Here is a 23,072-nt window from a genome sequence, read left to right as displayed (position 1 = left end):
GAGGAAGTTTAGACTGGATATAAGGAAGAAGTTCTTTATTGTAAGGGTGGTGAGACACTGAAATGGGTTGCCCAGGGAAGCTGTGAATGCTCCATCCCTGGCAGTGTTCAAGGCCAGGTTGGACACAGGCTTGGGTGACATGGTTTAGTATGAGGTGTCCCTGGCCATGGCAGGGGGCTTGGAACTAGATGATCTTAAGGTCCTTTCCAACCCTAACTATTCTGTGATTCTATGATTCTATAACTAATATATCAATTTCATCAGTGTACCTGGAATGACTGACCTGGATTTAGTCTTCCATTCATTTCTGTCATTGCTTGCTTGAACACAAGGATAGGTGAATTTGAGCAGAATGAAGCTCCTGAAATAAAGTACAGGATCATAAATTTGTGATAAGAAGTGGATATTTAAAGTTAGCATTTGGGTGTTGGGTTTTGGTTAATATTTTTAATTTTGAATTCTGTGAACATCTTCTGATAGCTGCACTTAGATTAGGTCAGGGAACCACAGTGGGAAGAAGAAAAAAGATAAAAAGACCTTTTTGAAAAGAAATTAATTTCTTGCTAAAATTACAGAGGAAGGTGGATTACAGATGTGTTAGATTGCTGGGAATCTTGACGTGCTCTAGAGAGAGTATTCCTGAGGAGGATGGAGATGGTTCTGAAAAGAGATGCATGAGTCAGGAGGCTGGTATGAGTTATTTGAACCAGAATGCGTGAGACACAAAGTGAGGAAGTTATCAAGGAAGATCTTGCAGGTCTCTGCAAGAAATATAGTTTTTTTTGACAAAAAAATGCCTGTCTCTAATCCCAGTACTTAAATGTAGAAAATAAGCTAAAATGTGATACATATATGACCCTAGATCGAAAAGTCAAAGTATAAAGGTGTTTATTTTTATACAGAATCCACACAGAATCCCAAGGGTTGGAAGGGACCTCAAAAGATCATCTAGTCCAACCCCCCCACAAGAGCAGGGTAACCTACAGTACATCACACAGGAACTTGTCCAGGCGGGCCTTGAATATCTCCAGTGTAGGAGACTCCACAACCCCCCTGGGCAACCTGTTCCAGTGCTCTGTCACTCTTACAGTAAAGAAGTTCTTCCTGATGTTAACGTGGAACTTCCTATGTTCCAGTTTACACCCATTGCCCCTTGTCCTATCACTGGATATCACTGTAAAAAGCCTACATTCACTTTCCTTTCTTCAACAGAATATACAATGGAAAGGCAGCAACAAATTAAAAAAAAAAAATAGTCCAATTTAAATGCATGTATTTTACCCTTCCTACTGGGACACAGGATCTACTACACAGAACTTGTCTCTTGCGCAGTACAGTCTCAAGAACTGAAAGAACTCTTCTGTGTATATCTCTTCACATTACCTTCAACCATGATAGGGGAGTTCAAGCAGGAGAAACAGCCTGTGATGACTCTCCCCACAACAGTGACAGTACCTCTTTTTTGTTTCTGTCTAGCACAATCTGTCCTGCTCTCCAGATGTCCCCAGGGTCCTCAGACATCAGTCCTCCAGTAGCCGCCCAGCACAGCAGAAACTTAAGCAGCAAAAGTAGAATTTGTCATTAACATGAAAGATTCCTAAATTTTCAGTGGAATTACTTGGCTCAGGCTTAAACACACAGTTTGAGGCATTATAGGCTGGTCCAGAGCCTGTTTTTGTGGTGTGCTAATGAATAACTGCAATATACCAATCTCAAAGCAGTATGTACATTCACACTGCTTGTGAATCTTCACTTCCAATTTCTCTTAATATGTCACTCAAGTTCAAGTCAATAAATCTCCCTTCCTGTGTTTTGGCACTACTCTGATACAGAGTTTAGAATCAAGTAAGAATTTATATAGATGATATTAAACGATGATTATGTAAACAATAACTTGTTATAATATCAGAATTATTTTTTACTAAGGTTAAAATATTCCAGCTTGCACCTGAACTGCAGCTGTACAAGAAATGTTTGGAACAATAAATACCTTTGTATTTACAAAATATTGGAACTGTTTTAATTTTTTTGTAGTCATTGTGGTCTATAAAGCATTTTCAATTGCTGCCACACATTACTGTACTGTTTCATGTGCATACATAGGTACGGATAGGAAACTGGTGAAAAATTCAGGTATGTTTATCATTAAAATAAATGAATACCTAAGCAGGTAAGGTATTCCTGGTTTCACATTAGGGAGCTGAACCAGCAAGAAGTATTGTTTGTAGAAAATATCATTCGCACCCAGTAAATACAGTCAGATCCCTAAAATGGATTTCTTTGCAGTGAACACAGCAAAGAAATAACCATACCAAATATATCTAATACTGTTAAAATTCACAGCAGTATACTTACATATATCTCATCATAAAAGCAGTAACCATGAAAGCTACTTAAACATAGCAGACTTCACACATCCAGAAAAATATGTGAAGAACTTGCCTCTATTTACTTTTCTCACTTTCAACATTCAGTTTGGCTGGGCACTCAGAGACAGCGAGACTGCTGTTGATGTGATTTGATTGCTACTATGTATAACTAATAGGGTTAGATGTCATCTATTATCAAACAGGAACCCAGAAATGGTTCTGTTCAAGGTTTGTTGTTTCTTTTGAAAGTATTTCCTTTTTGGGTTCTTGCTCTTTCTTTATTAAACATTGAGTTTCCTAAAATGCATATACTTTGTACTGAATTTGACATTGCTTAATGTACAGGTTTATGATTACTTCTTCAAAATCAATGGTTAGAAAAAAAATACATGCAAAGGTTATTAAATTTGGTATAGAAATATTCAATATAGATCATGTAAATGGATGATTTCTCACATTTCCATACATAAAAACTAATTATAATGAACTGGCACATTTTAAATAATAAGGAATGAAAAAGTTTACTATTATCTCCAGCCCTTTTTCATTAATTTCACATTATGCCTTTAAATTGCAGAAAAACTAAATACCTAGATCTGCAAAGGAAGACAGGAACCAAATACCAGCATTAAGGTCTTTTAATGATAGCTTTCCTCATATTATACCTAAATGTGAAGCTATATGAAGGTCTTTACAGCAGGCTCTAAATGTCTGCAGCTTAGGAGATACAGGACAGCCTGCATTCTGATAATGCCATGAGCTAAGGTGATTAATTTGGAGTTAAATCCTAGCAGGATTTACAATCTAAATTTTACTAGTGCTGGCTGCCAAAAGAAAACACCAAATTCCCTGCAAACATAGTCTGAGATGGTGATAATGCTTCTGTATTTTTTCAATACCCTTCCCCTTCTTTCATCCAACAAAGTAAAACTTGGAGAACTTGCCTTGTGTACAGATTTTTTTGTTGTTGTTTTTTGTAGATATTCTCTGTCTTTCTTCTAAGCTGTGTATCTTTCATGCAGTATTTATTAAGCCAGAGAGACAGAAGGTGAAAATTATTTCTCAAAGCAGTGATCAGGATATGTATTAGAAAGAATGGACATAATGATTCAAATTCCTGTCCCAGTGAGAGTACTCTGAAGCCCTACAGATCGTGCATATCCACCTGCAGGGCAAAAATGTTGTGGTTTCAACTCTTTTCTGTGGTGTGCAGGGATACTTTAGTATTAATTACAATACCGTTATAGGTGTTCACAACCATACACTACTGAATTGAGCTTGTACTTTCCTTGTGCAAGAACATTTAAACAGCATGTCATACCATATTACCTCATGGTAGTTTTCTTTTGCCCCATACAGTGTGATATCACTATATAATGCAAATTATTGTGGTTTAAGCCCAGCCAGCAACCTAGATCCACAGAGGCACTTTCTCACTCTCTGTCTTCCTCCACACCCATTCCCAGAGGGATGGGGAGGAGAATCAAATGAATGTAACTCCCACAGGCTGAGATAAGAACAGTCCAGTAACTAAGGTATAACACAAAACCACTACTGCTACCACAACAATAATAATGATAAGGAAAATAACAAGGGAAGAGAATACAACTGTGCACCACCCGCCTACTGATACCCAGCCCAACCTGAGCAGTGATCCAGCCCTTCCGGGTGACTGCCCCTAGATTATGTACTGGACATGATGTGCTGTGGTATGGAATACCCCTTTGGCTAATTTGGGTCAGGAGTCCTGTCTCTGCTTCCTCTTGATTTCCATTCCTCTCTGGCAGAGCATGTGTCGTGGTTTAAATTGATCCACACAGCTCATCCACTCACTCCCAACTCTTCTTTCCCTCCCTCTACTCCCGGAGGGACGGAGAGGAGAATCAAAAAGAATGCAACTCCCACGGGTTGAGATAAGAACAGTTTAGTACCTAAGGTATAACACAAATCACCACTGCTACCACCAGTAATAATAATGATAAAAGAAATAACAAGAGGAAAGAATACAGCACCTCAACACCAGCCGACCAATAGCTCACCCCACTCCCTCCAGCTGAGCACCAACCGATACCTCGTCCAACCCTGCAGTCCCTCAGCCCTTCCAGGTAACTCCCTGTAACATCCTGGGCATGACGTGCTGTCGTATGGAATACCTCTTTGGTCAGTTTGGGTCAGGTGTCCTGTCTCTGCTTCCTGCCGGCCTCCCCTCCTCCCTGGCAGATCATGAGGCTCAGAAAGTCCTTGGCCAGACCAAACATTTGAGCAGCAACTAAAAACATCGGCATTATCAGCACTGTTCCCAGGCCAAAAAATCAAAACACAGCACTGCACTAGCTACTCAGAAGGAGGAAAATGACTGCTACTGCTGATCCCAGGACAGTATGAGACTCAGAAAGTCCTTGGTCAGAGTAAACATTACTTAGCAACAGCTAAAAACATCGGTGTTATTGGGGTTGTTCCTAGGCTGAAAGTCAAAAACACAGTACTGCACCAGCTACCTAAGACTGGGAAAAATGACTGCTACTGCTGAACCCAGGACACAAATTTATCAGAGTGTTTTGCAGATACCACACTTTGAGAAACTTCTATTAGAAATTCAACACAACTTTGTGTACAGCAAGTAGTAATTGGCAGCTAGGTGTCTATTTGTTTCCTAGATTTTACCCTGAAGAAGGCAACAAATGTTTTTCACTTGTCCTGTAAATACAGCATTACCTGTTTAATGAACTGATCACATTAGTGAAATGACAAGATTTATTCTGTATGTAAACCCAGAAAGCTACCAATATAACTGGGACTGAGTTGAAAAATAAGAAGTGGGATGGGTAAAAAAGTGAAATAATGGATGATATTTTGTATAAAAATCATTCAGCACGTCCCTTTCTTTTCTGAAATTTCCCTGATCACAAATGTCTTAAGATGCAGCCAAATGGACATGGGACAAGACAAGAAAAAACATTCCAGTGGTAAGTTATTCTTGAAGCATTATTTGGTCTTCTAGTATTTTTGTTTCTTGCTGCTTTCCTATCTAAACTGGGCACTGTTCTCCTTTAAACCCAATGAAAGTTCATTTTCTTACTTTTCATAGACCAATTTAAAAAAAAAAAAAAAAAAAAAAAGAAGGTATCCTAATTCGTCTTGTCATTAAACACTTCAGGATAACTACTGTCTTTTAAGTGGTTTTATCAAGCATCTATTTTAATTTACTTCTTGATAGCTTCTGTCAAGTGATAAAAATTTAAAGTTAATATGTCATTAAAATACAGGTTTAGTTTTCAAATGCATCAGTTGAATTTTAAATTCTTTGAAACAGTTCCTTACTTGAAGTAAATCAGCATAGTTCCTTATATGAGTTCTTTGCAAATCAGCCTTCTTAAAAAAACACAAAAATCTTTTTGTTACTAATAGAAAAGGCAGTATGCAAAATCTTAAGATTGCTTTCCTTCTGGGATGATGGGATGTTTCTCTCTCTATCTACACATCAAGCTTAAAGGCACGATATGACATGCTTATATATATATATATGAAAAAGTTTACTCAACAATGATTTGTACTAAACTGACATATTTTAACAGTTTAATTATTTTCAGCAGAGATTCAAAATAATCTGCAAAACAGCAGGGTTTTCTTAATATTTGTCAAATTGCATCTTTAATGAATTATTGAAATCAGAAGGATTGGCAGATATTTTCCTTAATATACAGCAAAGTTGTATTAATAGTATTTCCTATGGACTTTCTGACTGACTTACATTTATCTTTGCTGAAAAACAGTAGGGCATATAAGTGATGTTAATTTTACCCATGTACCATCATTGTATTTGTTATGAGTCCTGTGTCTACCCATGTTAGCAGAAAATAATAAAGATAAATAAGCATCTGACATTGCTCTGCAGATATGATTCTAAATGACTGAGTCAGACTGAAATTTGTCATATTGTTGAATGTTTAACAATGAAAGTTATTCAAGGACAGTTACATTCCACACAGGTTCTTCATCATTTCAATAGCTTAAAACCACAAGGAGAGCTTTTAATTGTTTATGTGATATATCATTTAATTGTCTCCTTCACTCTGTACCAAAAAAGAGCACAGTAAATTAATAATAAGTTCAGGCACAGCTGCAAAGTAACTGCTACAGGATAAGATTGATTTATATCTAAGGTGATGATGCCTGGACTCCAGATAACTAAATAGGGAATATAAATTTCCTGCAATATCTCAGATCACGATCACAAGTTTGGTATTCCAAATTTCTGTTACAACAGACTTTGATATATGGCACTATGCTATACACTTGTGTGAATTAACTTTGAAAGTATAAGAGTAGATAGGAGTTGAATGACTTCCCAGGATATATTCTTTAGCTCTGTCACACATTTTTATGGAGCAGCAGGTACTGATTTTCTGTGCGAAAGTAATAATGAAAAGTAATGCAGACAGAAATAGCTTGCCTCTAGCAAGACTAATGGCAAGGTCAGATTGCATCAATTAAATGAGAAAGTCTCCAAGATAAAGTTCATTCCACACATTATGAGTTTTTTCCCTCCTTCCAAACAAGTGCCTGGCTTTAAAAGTATAAGGCTGCTTAACTGTAAATTCATAGATCTACAATATGAAGCGACTGTGAACAAAGGCTCCTAAACCAGTAAACAAGAATATTAGATGTTGTCAATTTAAAAAAAAAAAACAAACAACAAAACCTCCACATTGCTGTCAATATGTTCTTAACTACTAAACACTTGAAGTTTCAGCATTATTGTTCCCTTTACATTGTGTTAAAGAGTCTGAATAATGTTCAGAAACAATATTTAGTAACTAAAATTAGATAACACCAGAAAGTAGATTGACATTTGCTCTTTTAAAGTATGATTACTTTGCAGCTGTCTGTGAGAAAACTTCTTGTTCCTAGATTTTGGTCCTCAAAGCTGATTATAGACATCTTAACATTACATATCCCTCCCAGACAAGAACTGTGCATTTGAAGCCTCTGCTTGTTTAATTTAAGTTCTAATCTTAGTTTCAGCCTTTCTTAGGTCTAAAATTAGAAGTAAATGAATTGCTGTCTGACTAAACTTTAATATGATGTTTGAACAAAAGCCAGTTTCAAATTATTCTGCATGCAGCTTCCTGAGAAGTGTGATGCAAGGCAAACATCCAGCATTATTTTTCCCTTCTTTAAGACACTGGCCTATGGCTGATGCTTGACTATGGATGAAAAAGAAGGCAGCAAAGCCCTCAAAATTTTGCAGAGTTAAATTAGTATGTTTAATAAATGTAATAATAATAATAACAACAACAATAATGACATAAAGAGTGTCAGCACTCTTCCAGACTAGTGAATCTTAAAAAAATATTGACACTATTTTGAGTGGGAATTTCAAAGCCTTAGAAGGAATAAGAAATTTTATATTGATGCTTAATAATAACCATAACCTTAGAGAACAGACAAAATATATCTTCACAAAAACATGCCTGCAGCCATTCAAGTGAACAAAAATTCTCACCCATTCTGAGTAGAATGCAATGGGAAAAATCACGATCTCTTTGTTGACAAGTTTTAAACACAGAGAGAAATTAAATATATCAGAAGTTGATCAGTAGTTACACAGCAAATAAAGTGTAAAAGTAAAAATTTATTCTGATATGATAAAATAGAAGGTTGATGTAGAACTATATATGAGACTTATTTATAGCATTAAAGGAAAGAAATATACAGAGAAAACGCCAAATAAGTTCCTCTCCAGGTATCTTGTCTGCAATGATGCACTTATGTATTAAACAACAGAGTGTGCACAACAGTCAAAATCTGATTCTACTGCATTTGGTAAGACAAACAATTTATGGAGTGAAGTTCAGTTTTATTTTTTTACTTACTTCAATACTGACAGAGTTTCCAGACAAGTATCTTGAATAAATATCTGTTCTCATTGGATGACTCTCAGTATAAAAGAAGTCTGATTTTCACAATTGTTAAGAAACAGAGGGGTTTTGTTTACATGCTTAAGTGGTATCACTTCATTACTGAGAAACAAATTAAAAGTCGTTACAAAACCCAAGTTCATTATTTATATGTTTTGTTTAAACAGGGGAACTTCAAAAAGGATATTCCCTTCCTCGTAATGCGGCTCATGAGAACAGTGGTAAGACTCAGTTCAGCTTAGTTAATGTGTGATAAATTCACTGCATACAAATGGTAACTCTCAGACCTTGATTAGAAAAGTGACTGTAAAAAAAATAAAAATTCAGAGAGGTTTTTATGACTTGTATTTTTTTCATTTCACAGTTTAATGGTTTTGTTTATTGAATAGCTTGTTAGTATGGATATAAAAGAGAAACATATGTTTCAGAAACAAGCTGTATGTGCTTGTAGCCTGAAAGATAATGGACAAATACACACACACATACACAGATATTACTTATATATAAATGAGTTATATAAAGACAGAAGATCTCCTTATTTTTATGTAAAAATACATGCTACTTACACATAATTTTTAACATCTAACAATACGATAAACTGGCAAAGTACTAAATTTTATGTGTGCCTGGCTAGGAATTTCTGGTAAGTTCTCATTGAAAAGCCTGAGCTATAAACCTAGACAGAAGCCTACAGAGCTCTGATCCACTTAGGTATATGTGGTCGTGTTGGAGTCCTATTTTTCTTTGTATTTCACCTTGTTCTAACTTTTCCCAGTGACAAAACTGCATGAAAATGGTGAGATATCATATTTGAGCAATAAAGAGGAAGACATAAGTTTAGTTCGGCTTTTTTGCAAGTTTGCACTAAAGATCTGAATGTAGGTTTTTCAGATTCTGAAGAAGAATATCTACATATATATATATGTTTTACATATATACATGTGTGTCTGTGTACTATAGATATGTACACAATTCTGGTAAGTGGTATGGAGTCAGTATGTCTTGAACCCATGAACATCCATCATAGCTTGAAAAGAAGCTAATGAAAACTGTCAAAGCTGGTAACAAGTAGTCATATTTATTAGCTGTGATCAGATTCAAACCAACTAAGTCAAAACATTGATTTGAATTTAGACTTTTCACTTCTTTGAGAGTAGGAAGTTGGCTATTTCAAGAACCCCTCTCTCCCCCCTCTCTTCTTTATTCTTTTTCATTATCAAAACCTTGAATGATGAAATAATTGAATACTTGACTTGCATAATTGAAATCTCAAAAAGCTTTGTGGGATGATGAAATAATTTCACATGCAGTTCTACTTTTTCCCTGTAATAAGTGTAACTGAAGCACTTGCCTGCTTTTCAAAATAGAATGTAAATGATATTAATAGTTTTTCATCCAAACAGCTAAGCCTTTCAAACACAGTGGAAATACTGTCTGTGTAAAAAGAGGCAGACTTATTCCACCACTCTATCATAAATATTTAATTCTTTGTTTTATCTAAAGAAGCTTTAGAAATAAAAAGCATTTCTTCATGTACGCAATATTACTACATTCCAGGTCAAGTTATAAAAGAAAATAAAAATCTCTGTACTATTTAATTCAAATGCTACTTTGTCACATAATTGTGATGATACATTAAGAATTTAAACAATAATACCTAAAAGTCTGACAGGAAAAAGGAGATTTAGAGTACCTGGAATGTTTGGAAAAGAAGAGATAAGAGTGATGAATTACCAGTGATAACAGTAAGGACTATCAAGATACAATTTTTTTCACACTCTCATTATTTTTATTGTGTACATTGAATTATTGAGTCTTCTGTGCTATGTTGACTATATTCATTCCCTTTAGGAAATATTAAATGAATTCAGAACATAATTCTAGGCTTTCAATCAATTTTCTTATTGTCTTTGACGCATAGCAATCAGGCATTAATTCTCTGATAGCCAGTTCACAATTCTGAAAGGAATCTGAACTGGAGTATCTGATTAAAATAGAAATGTAAGTTCTTTTAAAGGGACTCAGAAAACATGAAATTCTTAGGAAAAATACAAAACACCATAAAGCAAAATCCTAGGAAGTGCTTTTGAATTATTGACCAAACTCAAGCAGAATCATTCTGTCGTGGTTTAAGCCCAGGCTGTAAATGAGAACCATGCAGCCCTCTCACTCACTCCCCCGCTTTCTCCGCACCCGCAGCTCCCAGAGGGATTGGGAGGAGAATCGAAAGAATGTAACTCCCGCAGGTTGAGATAAGAACAGTCCAGTAACTAAGGTATAACACAAATCACTACTGCTACCATCAATAATAATAATGATAATGGAAAAAGCAAGGGAAGAGAATACAATACCACCTGGCAATACTCAGCCCAATCAAGCAGTGAGCCAGCCCTTCCAGGCAACTCCCAGTTTACATCCTGGGAATGATGTGCTGTGATACAGAATACCTCTTTGGCTAGTTTGGGTCAGGTGTCCTGTCTCTGCTTTCTCCCAGCTTCCCCTTCTCCCTGGCAGAGCATGAGACTCACAAAGTCCTTGGTCAGACTAAACATTTGAGCAATAACTAAAAACATCGGTGCTATCAGCTCTGTTCCCAGGCGGAAAGTCAAAACCACAGCACTGCACCAGCTACTAAGAAGTAGAAAAAATGACTGCTACTGCTGAACCCAGGGTACATTCTTAAAATGAAGTTATATAGACATATTTGTGTTGCTGGGATGAAGAAGTTTTCTATTTCTTCCTTCCTATTTTCTTAAGTCACACTTTCTAAGAAGGATTTTTTGGTGATACCAGTTATTTACCTCATTTATGAAAAACATAAATCAAAAAACCCACACCACCAATGAATCAAGCAACCAACAACTTTTCTAGTAATTATTAAGCAAAGCAATTACTAAAACTTATTCAAGGACACTGTTTAACACTTTATATATCTGCATGGTTTTGCTCAACACCTATTCAAGATTTCCAGTTAAAAATACCCATGGAAGTACATAAGCTTTTTTTTTATATATTTTTTTTTATTGAGGCTGTTTGTTTCTTGTTCTCATGCTTCTACTAATCTCATAATTTCATTTCTAGATCTTGTAGGAGTTTTGTAAAAAATTCTAATTTAAAAGAAAAATAAAAAGTTCAGATAAGGTTACTCTACAAGATGCCTGCATATATCTATTGAGATTTATTGCCCTTGCAGAGAGCTACATTAACTTTTAGAGTTTTGTCTTTTAGGAAGTTAGTATTTTCTAAGTACTAAGGGCCAGGTTTCATCACTGTACCCATATGTATACCAATATTTGTATATAATATTTTCAGAGGTATTTGTTAGGATTCATTATTTGTAAAGATCAAATGTATTCTTTGTAAGAATACAAAGTATTTGTAAAGATCATTATTTATCATCTCATTGGGGAAAATCAGATTGAAGATGTCTCTCTTGTCTTAATGATAGACAAACTTATCTTTTAGGATAAATCCTTACTTTGTAAATTACTCCACTGAAATATTGGGATAATCCATGGAATAAGATACATGTACATTAAAATTACAAAGATAAGAATATGCCATGGTACATAAGAAAAGGGTATGTGTGTGTGTAAAAATGTTTACTTTTTAATAAACTTCTCAAGCACAAATACTAAACCCCTTTTTTTGAAAATATGTTGTCATCTTTGACATCTCTTGAGTGTAATAGGGATCAGAACTGAAAAGGCAATTTTGCTTGGCCATCTTAGTACTGGAATGGACCACACTGTATTTTACTCCAGATTCTTTCTGTTTGTATTTGGTTTCTACGGCAAAGCTTTTGTAGCAGGGGGGCTGAGTGGTGGCTTGTGTGAGGAGACATAAAAAGCTGCCTCCATGTTGTAGAGAGCTGGTTCCAGCTGGCTCTAAGATGGACCTGCTGCTGGCCAAAGCTGACACACTCAGTGACACTGGGTGCACCTCTGTGATAACATTAAATAAAGAAAGGGTGAAAAACACTATGCAGCAGCAGCAGCAGCTGTGAGAGCCATGATCAGTGAAGAAAGAGGAAGGAGGCATTCCAGGCACTGGAGCACAGATTCCCCTGCAGCCTTTTGAGAAGACTGTGCTGAAGCTGGTTATGCCCTGCATTCCATGGAGGTCCACAGTGGAGCAGCTATCCACCTGCAGCCCATGGATGACTTGATACCAGAGCAGATGGATGTATCCTGAAGGAAGTTGCAGCCTATGTAAATCTCATGCCAGAGCAAAGTCTTGGCAGAAGCTGTGGCCCCATGGAGAGAGGAGCTCAGACTGACAGATTTGCTGTCAGTACTCAGGACCTCACAGGACCCACACTGAAGCAGTCTGTTCCTGAAAGACTACACTCTGTAGAAAAGACCCATCCATGCTGGAGCAGTTCTTAAGGAACTGCAGCCTGTGGGAAGGACCTGTGTTGGGGAAGTTAATGAAAGGCTGTGTCCCATAGGAGGAGCTCCATGCTGGAGCAGAAGTAGAGCATGATGAAGCAGCAGGAGCAAACACAAAGCATTATGAACTGACCACAATGCCCATTCCCAATTCCTCTGCAAGTGGAAGGAAGTAGAAGAGTTGGAAGTTGAGCCTGGGAAGAAGAGGCGCTTAGGAGCTGGTTTTGTTTCTTACTATCTTACTTTAATCTGCAGTAAATTAAATTAATCTTCCTGAGGCAAGTCTATTTTGCCTATGGCAGTAGTTGGCAAGGGATTCTCCCTGTCTTTGTCTCAGTGCAGGAGCTTCTTCATCATATATCCCCTCCCTGGCTTTCTGAGGAGGGAGGGTGAGAGAGCAGTCTTGCAGCCAAGGTTAAATCAGCGCATCATGTTACAGCGGAAAGCAGAAAATACCAACAGTTCTTTTTAACCTAATGCAGAAAAATCCTCCCAGATCTCGTATCTAGAAGTTTGTTAGTATTCTAAAGAATGAACACTGAAAACTTTGTATCTCTGTACAGTTTGTACTATTCTCACTTAATTCCAAAACATTTTTAATTGTCTACAAAACATGTGAATTTTGATTCAAACATCTTTCTATTGCATATTCAAAGCTAGCCTCATTTCATTCAGGTCTTTGGGATATGAGTCACAACTTTATGACTTTTCCAAGAATGTTGTTTTCCATTCTGAAGTTTTTCCTCAGTCTTATTTTCAGCTGTTGAATAAGTGCTACTTAACCTCAGTGACTTATTGGTTTTGAGTTGTATCAGACAACTTACCACTTGTGCCTTGCTGAGCCTGAAGTTATCCAAGATAGCAAATACATGGCCAGTAACAGACACCATCAGTTAATGTCTTCTATGTTGTGTGCTAGCCATTCTCCTTATACTTTCACCTTTTGAATGGATCCCTCAACATTTTAATTAAGCCTAAAATTTTCTCTTATTTGTCTCCAAACTTCTGGTTTTTATTTATTAAGTTCCACATATATTTAATATTTTAGTTGCTATTTATTCAATATATTTACCACTGTTCATCCACTGACAATGTCTAGAATGTTATAGGATGGTATGAAGATTTTATTGACATGTCCTTGTAGCTACAATGCTGACAAATGGTGAAACTACAATTAAATGTTTTCATGTTAGCAAAATAGAGGTGAAAAAACTTGTATCAATTCTTAATATAATTTTCTCGTGCTTACTAAATAACTTCAAACGGAAAAAAAAAATCACTAACCTAAATGCCAAAGTCAGTGTTTTAGAGAACTTATTAAACACCTTACTGCATAACTGTGACAATGAAATTGATTTTCTATACTAATAATATCATAATTGCAAACTTCTTTCTAATGTTCCTGGAACCTCAACAGGAGAAATGGGCAGACAGGATCCTCATGCAGTTCAGCAAAAGGATATGCAGTCATGCATCTTACTTATGAGGAAAGGCTGACAGAGCGGGAACTGTTTAGCCTGGAGAAGAGAAGGCTCAGGGGGATCTCATCAGTACCTGAAAGGAGAGTGTAAAGCATATGGAGGGGCTCTTTTCAGTGGTGTCCAGTGACCAGACAGGAAATAGCGAGCACAGGCTGAAACACAGGAGGCTCCATCTGAATATAAGGAAGCACTTTCACCACTGTGTGACCAAAGAGGGTGTGGAGTTTCCATCATTGGAGATGTGCTATAGCTGTCTGGGGTTACTCTGAGGAAATCAGCCCCTGGTAACGCTGCTTGAGCCAGGGGTCAGACCAGATGACCTCCAGAAGTGCCTTCTGAATTCAATGATTCTGTGATTCTATGGTTATAATATGGGCTGTGACACAAATGCCATCTTTCCCCTGTAGAACATATAGAAACGTTTTATTTGACATAAAGATGCCAGATACTAAACCTATCATTACAGGACCTTACATTATACATCTTGAGTTTTGTTTTTTTTTTTACATGTAATAAAAATGGCAAATGAAGCATCTCTTGCAAGATGCTTAAAACAAATAGGATCAAGGTGAAGAACTTTAAAGCTATTAGACGTTGGGAGGAGCCTGTGAGAAATAAATTATAAGCAAAAAAATGGATGTTAAAGACATCAAATAGAGTCTAATATATGCATTTTTGATGGCTTCATATTGCTTTGAGTTAGAAAGTAGAAATACTGTAAATTTTACATACACCTAAGCTATGGGTTTGTTGTTTTTTTAATATCAGAAACCTGAATTTAGATTCTCAAATCTAGATGTCTAAAGCCTGAAGTTAGACTTTCAAATACACTGCTTGTGCACGTATGTTTAATACTATGTTCATGCACATGTTCTTCAAATGTCCAACATGTCAGTTGCAGTGAATGAATGAGCAGATAGGATACTAATGATATATGTAGAGTTGTAGGTATATTCTTCACACTCTGAATATTGAATTTAGTTTCTGAGCATGACAAACACATCGCTTTCAGGAAAATTAAATTGGTTTTAATTGTCATTGTTTTTGAATGCTTAACTGAGTCTTAAGACTCCATTGATTACAACCGTAATTTAGATATCTCAAAATCAATTCAATATGGAAGTCTTCAGTACCATTTGGAGTGAATTAAAGTTTCTGAAACGTTACCTTAGTGTTGATAAATATGACTCGTTTCTGGTACCTAGTGCATTTCAAGTTGCAGGATTTCCCACCTGGGCTTCAGTTTCCACCACAACAAAGAAGTGTTTCTCTAATAGATTCAGTGTAACACCTGAATCTCTGATGTGTCAGATGACATTATGCAACTTTTGCATGCTACCTCAGATAAATTACCGCTGGTTTGGTAGGTATTCTATTTATGGAATGTAAGTCTAAACAGTATGTGTGTACCTACGTATAATGTATGGTATCTTTGTAGTTTATGAAGTATTACATATGTACACCCTTTTGCCATTTCATAGGACAAAATGAATTCTGGAATGTATGCTTGAGAACTTGACTGCATTACCATAAAAATAAATAGCTGAATGAACTTTTTGCTTGTGGGAACTCCAATTAAAATGAATGAAAGCAGACATTTGCAATTACCATTGCAGAATAAGGGGATGAGTTTCAGATCTAACAACTTGGTGCTTACTTTTCCCCAGCTGAGTCCTCCTATTAATAACTGAATGCTGGTTATTATTTGAAGAGCAAAGATATAAATTACCAAATGGGCTGCCAACTGACAGAAGTCATTTAAATGTTAATGGAAACCAAGAGATTCTCTTTGTATAACCTGAAAAAAAAGACCACAAGAAAACTCTAAACGTGTTAATATCCAGAAAAATATATACATTAAATACAATAATACTATTTATAAAGTTAATTCATATCACTATTGTAAATTAGTGGTTTTCCTCTCAAGAAATTTCAAAAATATTTTAAATAAACAGATATTCCTAGAATTCTCAATAGTTATCATGTAGGATGGTCTTATAACAACTCTCAAGAACCACTTCTTCTCAGCTGAAATTCTGCTCTTTTGAACAGGCCAGTTGTCATTCATCAAGAAAAATATTCTCTCAGAGGCACAACAGTGCCTGAAAATGCCAACATAAATTGAATGGGAAGGCTGAAATTCAAAGAAGGGGTCTTATGTGATAAAAAATTATGAAAAATCTTTACCAACTGTCATAAACTGATCCTTTTTTCTTTCAAGCCTCTCACTGACAGGGAAGGAGTGTTGATAAGCATAGGAAAATTCTTCCAGCATCATTTACCTTGTAGTTCATTTTCCTTGTAGTTCATTTTCCTCACATTCTGCAATATCAAAAAAAATCTTTAGTGATTTCAACTTCTGTATTGGGTTTCCATGGCAAGGTTTGGTAGTGAGGGACTACAAGGGTGGCTTCTGTGAGAAACTGCTAGAAGCTTTCCCTGTGTCCAACAGAGTCAATGCCTGCCAGCTCTACATGGACCCACTGCTGGGCAAGGCTGAACTCATCAGTGACGGTCATAGCACAGCTGGGATAACATAGTTAAGAAAGGGAAAAAAAACTGCAAAATGGCAACTCAACTGCAGTTTGAGCGAGGTGTTTGAGCATGTAAAAGAAACAGCCCTGCAGACACCAAGGTCAGTGAAGTAAGGGAGGAGCTGCTCAAGGCATCGGAGCAGAGAGTCCCCTGCAGCCTGTGGAGCAGTCCATGGTGACACAGGCTGTACCCCTGCAGCCCATGGAGGTCCATGGTGAAACAGAAATCTACCTGCAGCCCTTGGAGGACCCCATGCCAAGACAGTGGTATGCCCAAAGAAGGCTGAATTAGGAAGAGCATGAATTTCCATAGTAAAATGAGGGAAACTATATATTAATAATTGTTTTGAAGTATGAATGAACTATGAAAAATACTTGCAAATATATTTTCCTTTCATTATCTATGTTGTTGCATTTCTGTTTTCAAGAGGTCATATGCGTGAGGAGTACAAATCTTAATACAGACTATGATTACATTAATACAATAGTGGTTTTTTTTAATTCTTTTCATTTTAAAGGTACTTAACATCTCTGTATTCAAGAAAGAGAAAGCTCAACAAACATCTCTAAGGAAACTGCAAAAGTTTATGAGGAAATTAATTTCTTAGAACTTAATGCAGCTATTCAAAATGTCCCCTTGTCAACCCAGTAATAACTAAATGTGAATTAATTGATTTAAAACAAGTTTATTACACGTTATTAGATTTTATCATAATTAAATAATTTATTTTTAGATTCTTGTCAGCTTAGCACTGTGTTTATTATAAAAACACTGAACTAATTTCCTGACCTGTATGAAGTTGTGCAGCAACCTTAAAAATGGTCACAAAGGTCTTCACACAGAAGTGTTTACTATGCTAACTGGTTATCAGAGCTGAGATTAATTTTACTTTAAAATCAGTGGTGGTTGACAAATTTTCATGTTTGTAATTTTTGTGCTTTTTTATTATCTGTGCTTCCGTAGAACAATACAAAGCTTTTAGCATTCAAAAACTGAATCGTGAAAAACTCCCTGTATATTTTGTTTTAATTTGATTCTTTTCTTCTTTTTTGTTTAAAGATGAGTCAAAGCTAAATACACAAATTTTGGATGTTAAAAGTTTAAAATCTCTTGCTTACAAATTCCTGTTTTCTATAACCTATTGATATATGTAGTATATTGCTATCCACTCTTGCATATTCACATTATTTATATAGCCAATCAAAAGTCAAGAATTGTAAATATGCATTTGAATTAAATATTTACAGTTCATATTTAAGACTTTGTCAATTAAATCAGAAACAGACTAAACCAAAAGGTTATATTATGCAAAATATATATTTGCTATTAACTATGCTACAGTTGTTATAAATTACTGTCTCAAGTACAAAACCATTGAGCAACTTAGGCATCAAATAAGCATAATTAGAGAGAACTGTTACTTAACAGTGAAGAACTTGGCTAGGTTGACAGGATGACTCCATAAAGACATTCAGAAACATGTTTACTTTTCTTGTTTACATAAAGACTATAATGTTTATCTTAATGGATAGGTCATTCTGATTTGTGCTTGGTTTAGATATCTTATGTAGTCACACTGAGTAAAGGTCTCATATTAGCCACGAGTTAAACCACGTCCTCCAAGAGTTTTCACTTAGTTTCATCGATTAATAATCATCTACCTTTGCAGTGTAGAACTGATATCATGAGCCTATAGTAGTATATGGGTTTGACTCAGGAGTGCATTTCTGAGGCAAATCTTGCAGTCATTCCCACTAACTATGCTTTCGTACACTTTGTGGGATGATATTCAGTCTTTGAACTGGATTCCTTCATAAAATAAAAAGAAGTGGCAGCTACTAATGAGCACTCAGCTTAGGAGACCATTCTGGAGTCAGTTAGAATAACAGACATTTGAAATACATACATTGTGCATGTCAGGTCCTCAAAACTAGCTGTTTTACCTTAACAAACTTAATTGGGATGAATTATTTGCTGATATAGACATAACCACACTAGTGCAGTTTTGAATTGTTCCAAGGTTAGATAAATCACACCTATGTAAGCTACTGTGTTTCTGTAGTTGCCTAGAAATTTAAAAACCAATAACATTTCCATTCTCTGTGATTTCCATTATGGCTTTCCAGATGATAGGTTTGCCAATGTGTGAGTAAAGAATGATCATGTCAGAGCTTGCCATTGTAAATTTTCATGACTACCTCACACAAGTTGAAGGGGATTTAGAGGATCCTCTTCATTGTGCTAGAGAAAGGAAGGAGCTGACGCTCAGTGGAGTGAAGATGGAAGTATTCTAGGCAAGCAAAGGCCTTGAATAACAGGAAATAAAAGAGTAAATTCTGACTAAAGCAGTCATTCTACAATTGGAATTGTATCTGAATGTCAGACAATCTCTCCGTCTTTCCTAAAGGCAGTAAGATATTTTCCACGAAGTATTGTAACCATTTTACAGAAAGAAAACTAATTACTTGTGTACAAAATTAAACAAATATATGCCTAAAGAAGGATTACATGCCAGTAGCCCCAGTCCTTTGCTGTCTTTCCTAACTCTTGGAAAACAGTTCTTCCCCATTTTTCATGTGATTTAATGAAACTATAGCGATCCATGTTTCTTCCATATTGGTTCACCTGGCATTAATTCATAATTAAGTGTTTTTATGTGCTTTCAGCTTTGTTTCAGCTGAACTTTTTTTCCCCTTCACCAACTACTATTCTTGGTAGGAATTTTGCCCATTATCTGCCAGCACCAGGCAAAGCATCATAATAGGCTAATATTGTTATTAAACTTGAGGCACTGTAGGCCAATGAAAATACTCAAAATGTTATTATTGGACTACCTTAATTAAGACAAATTAAGATATGAAAAAGGAACTGAAATTTTTACACAGCAGCCATTTAGTGAGTACCAGCTTTGTGGCTGCAAGTTTGAGGTACCTTGTATGCAATGTCAATAAAATCTCAAAATCTTTTGTGTTTAACCTATTACAAGGTGAATGTGAAAACCATTGTGCTTAATTCTTGCTGACAAATACTTTCACATGTATTGGCAAACAGTCAGCTACAGTTGAATAGAACAAAGCAGCTGCTTGCAAAGCTCAATCGAGAGCCAAAAACTGTTAGTCTTCTTTCTCCTATGCAGCTCACTAAGGGATTGTGTCAAAAAATCAGACACATATTTCAGATGCCCAAAAGAGGCATTCTTGCATTACCAGTCTTTTGTTTGTACATGCTTTTGGAAGAACACCAGTTATTCCCCAGGCACAGACTGATTATGTGATCTGCTCACTGAAGAGTCTGGGAAGTCCTGGTGGGATCCTGCTCTGAAACTGTTGCAGTCTGCATGATGATAAAAAAACTTTGTCTTGGGGCCACTGACTTTTTTCCTGCCAAAGATTGTCCTTCCTTCCCTGAGAATGTTTCTCATGACGAAAAACTCTCAGCACAGCTGTAATACAATAAATACAACAAAAATGTATCCCTTGCATAGGCTCCCTACCACTTCTGTGACCAAAATCTAATTGTGCTTTATCCTCTTAAGAGCAAGTTTTACATTTGGCCCTTAATGATTTTGTGAAAAATCATGCAATAACAGAAATCATGCCTGAACCTTCACAAAACTATGAGAAATCATGTCTTCCTGAAATGGTATGATGCACTGCTTAAGCTGTGAGCCTACATATGCTGTGTTTATTTCTTACTAGACACAGAATTCTGCTGTCACATTTAAAATTCATCACATAAAATTTAGCTTCATGTTTAAAAAAAAAATCACAGTGATTAATAAGTCTTCTCTAAAGAGACTACAAATTGACTTTGTATACTTTCTTCAAAAGGAAAAGGAAAGTATTCCTTAGCATACATTCCTGACTATTAAAGAAATGACATTGGAATTTTTTAAAAGTAGTAAGAAACTCCTTGTGTCATAAGGTCTTTCTCAATTACTAATGGCTCTTGATTGTCCTATTTAGGTTGTACGTTCTTGTAACTTTGGTGGAAAGTGTAGCTAGTGTATTATAACCAAGAAATCCTAGCTTGGCTTTTTTTTTCACTCCAGGTAATGTTAGCTATTCAGGTGATGGTTAAATTGAGAATGAATTTGCTTTATTTGTTGTCTTCATAGAAAGGACACAACTTAAAATTGCTACATGAAAACATAGAGCTTGAATCTCAAGCATGAACAAGTGCTACTAAAGTAAAAATATCAAATTCTGTAAGGCTATTTTTTGTTTGTTTTCTGCTGCTAAAAAGTAAAAGGAAAGAAATAATTCTAATGCCTGGAGATTCTAGTAACAGGTCAAGCAAATCACAGCCATGAACCACATAGTTCAGAAGGGATCTTTCAAAATGTTCTTACTTTTGAAAATATTGTAATTTCTATGAAAACAAATAAAGCACTTTATTATCAGTTTCTGTGTTTCTGGAAAGCAGGTATCAACCTTTCTCCACTTTCAGAACTTTGTCCTGACACATTGTTTCTCTTTTAAAAAGGCTTCAAGTTGCATTCATATGATATTTCTGAATTCCAGTAATGTATCTTCATGCAGGTGCTATCTTATCTCTCTGTGTTCTGTTTACCAACAAATGATAACCATTGTCTTGGCAGATGAGTTCAAGCTATTCTCTAGATACAAGGGCAATAGCAAGCTACTCATACAGGACTTGATTTCACTTAAATATGCACACACACAGAGTTTATTTCATGGCTTGAACTAGAGGACAAGTGAATCAATATTAGCTTTCATTTGGTCTTTTTTTTTTTTTTTAAGTTTGATAGTTAATAGATTTCAGCACTTTAAAAATTCCATTAGGAGTAAAAAAGAAGGAGAGAAGAGAGAAAGTCATTGTAAAGATAAGAAAGATTACAAAACTGGAAAGCCCTCACAAAACTATAATAAAATTGCCTTGAAAACATGTCAAAACTCGTTTCAAAAGAATTATTCTAATGCTTCCCAATTCTCTTATTTCAGTTATTTAATCTTATCTTTTTTTCTCATCCCAGACACCCTGTTGCCCTTTTAGCAACAGCTTAAGATTCAGTGATCCATTTAAACAGCGACTCCTGAAAGGCATGTAATTCTTCAAATGAGGTGAATTTTAAGTTTCTAAAAAGCTGAAACTTTCCCCGCAAAAGATAGAGGGGATGTCATTTTCTCCTTCATTCTTTTTTCTTCCTTCCCGCTCCCCCCCCCCCGATAAAAAGTGTGTTTTTCTCAGTTTTCTCTAACTGAAATAAGTGTTTTGAGAGTCCTCATAGCCTTAAATGAGATCACCAGGATCAATTAATTAAACCCCACCTGTATCCTGTAGTTTTGCTGAGCATTAAAGCTAGAGTAGAAAGCAGAAACAGATTCAGGGAAATGTTCACAGCTGGTGATGAATAAGGAAAAGATTGTAAATTTTTTGTTAGAATTGAAGTAATGAGTTTTGTTGACAGAATTGATGGACTGGAAATCAGGAATGAGAAGAATTACATAAGAAGAAGTACCTTTCTTTGCTTTTCTGTTTAGGGGGTAAGTATATAATTATGCACCACTCAGGTTAGAACATTGTAAATTGCTATCCCAGAGCATTTTTGGTAGTTGTTGTCCAAAGTCACAGACTATTTTATAAATTTTCTTGAAGGGAGTCCCGTGCTTTTCTTTATGATGTCCACTTCATCTCACCAGTTTATTTCACCTATTTCTTACCAAATGCATCAACATGACATACAATATTCATCCTTTCTTTCTTTGTGAATTCAAAAATCAAAGACCAAACATTTCCTGATTTCTGAGTCGTGTGTGTAGACGCATACATTCCACAAAAGATTTGGAGTTTGCTGGCCACTTGTGCAGGGAGTGCTGGGGCAGCCGGCAGGGGTCATTGCAAGACCGTGTTGAGTGCTCTGTCAGCCTGGTGAAATACGCCTTGGTTTCAAAAGACCTTGTTCTACTGCACAAAACACACAAAACTCGCCCTATTCTAAAACCCTGGAAGTGACTTTCAGTTTCGGTCCAGCCTTTTTGTTTTGCTTTTTGTTTCTACATTAAAAGCACAAAAATGCATCACCTAAAAAGAATAATAAAATTTCACTCAGAAAAACCCCAAAACAACAAACCTACAAACAAACCCAAACCTGCAGTGAAGTTTTCCTAAATTACACCAGTAAACCTGTCAAAGTTGCTAGGCTTATTTCCAATTGTGAAGTTCACCTTTCTTCACAAGCTTTAAAGGGTCTCATGAGTCACAGCAGTAGCTCTCACAACTAAGCCAGTGGAATATTACAACACAACAAGCAGTGAAATCAGCAAATGCATTGAACACTCGAGTTACAGAAAAAAGCCAGCTATTAGCCCAAACTCATTTTCACTGTATTAAAAGGAAAATAAATTTAAAAAG

The 23,072-nt window shown here is 36.0% G+C and overlaps 1 long non-coding RNA gene across 1 annotated transcript in view; it reads right to left on the bottom strand.

The window, feature by feature from the left end:
• Positions 1–304: 304 nt before the first annotated feature.
• Positions 305–23,072, bottom strand: part of LOC136012759 (uncharacterized) — a 53,212-nt gene continuing 30,444 nt past the window's right edge. The window contains exon 3 of the long non-coding RNA XR_010611942.1: positions 305–361. This is a non-coding gene — a long non-coding RNA (uncharacterized LOC136012759). The remainder of the gene's footprint in view (positions 362–23,072) is intronic.

Source organism: Lathamus discolor, chromosome 4 (genome assembly GCF_037157495.1).
Source record: "Lathamus discolor isolate bLatDis1 chromosome 4, bLatDis1.hap1, whole genome shotgun sequence".
Lineage (NCBI taxonomy): Eukaryota > Metazoa > Chordata > Aves > Psittaciformes > Psittacidae > Lathamus > Lathamus discolor.
Note: the sequence above shows the minus strand (reverse complement) of the source record. Positions and strands in the feature narration are given on the sequence as shown.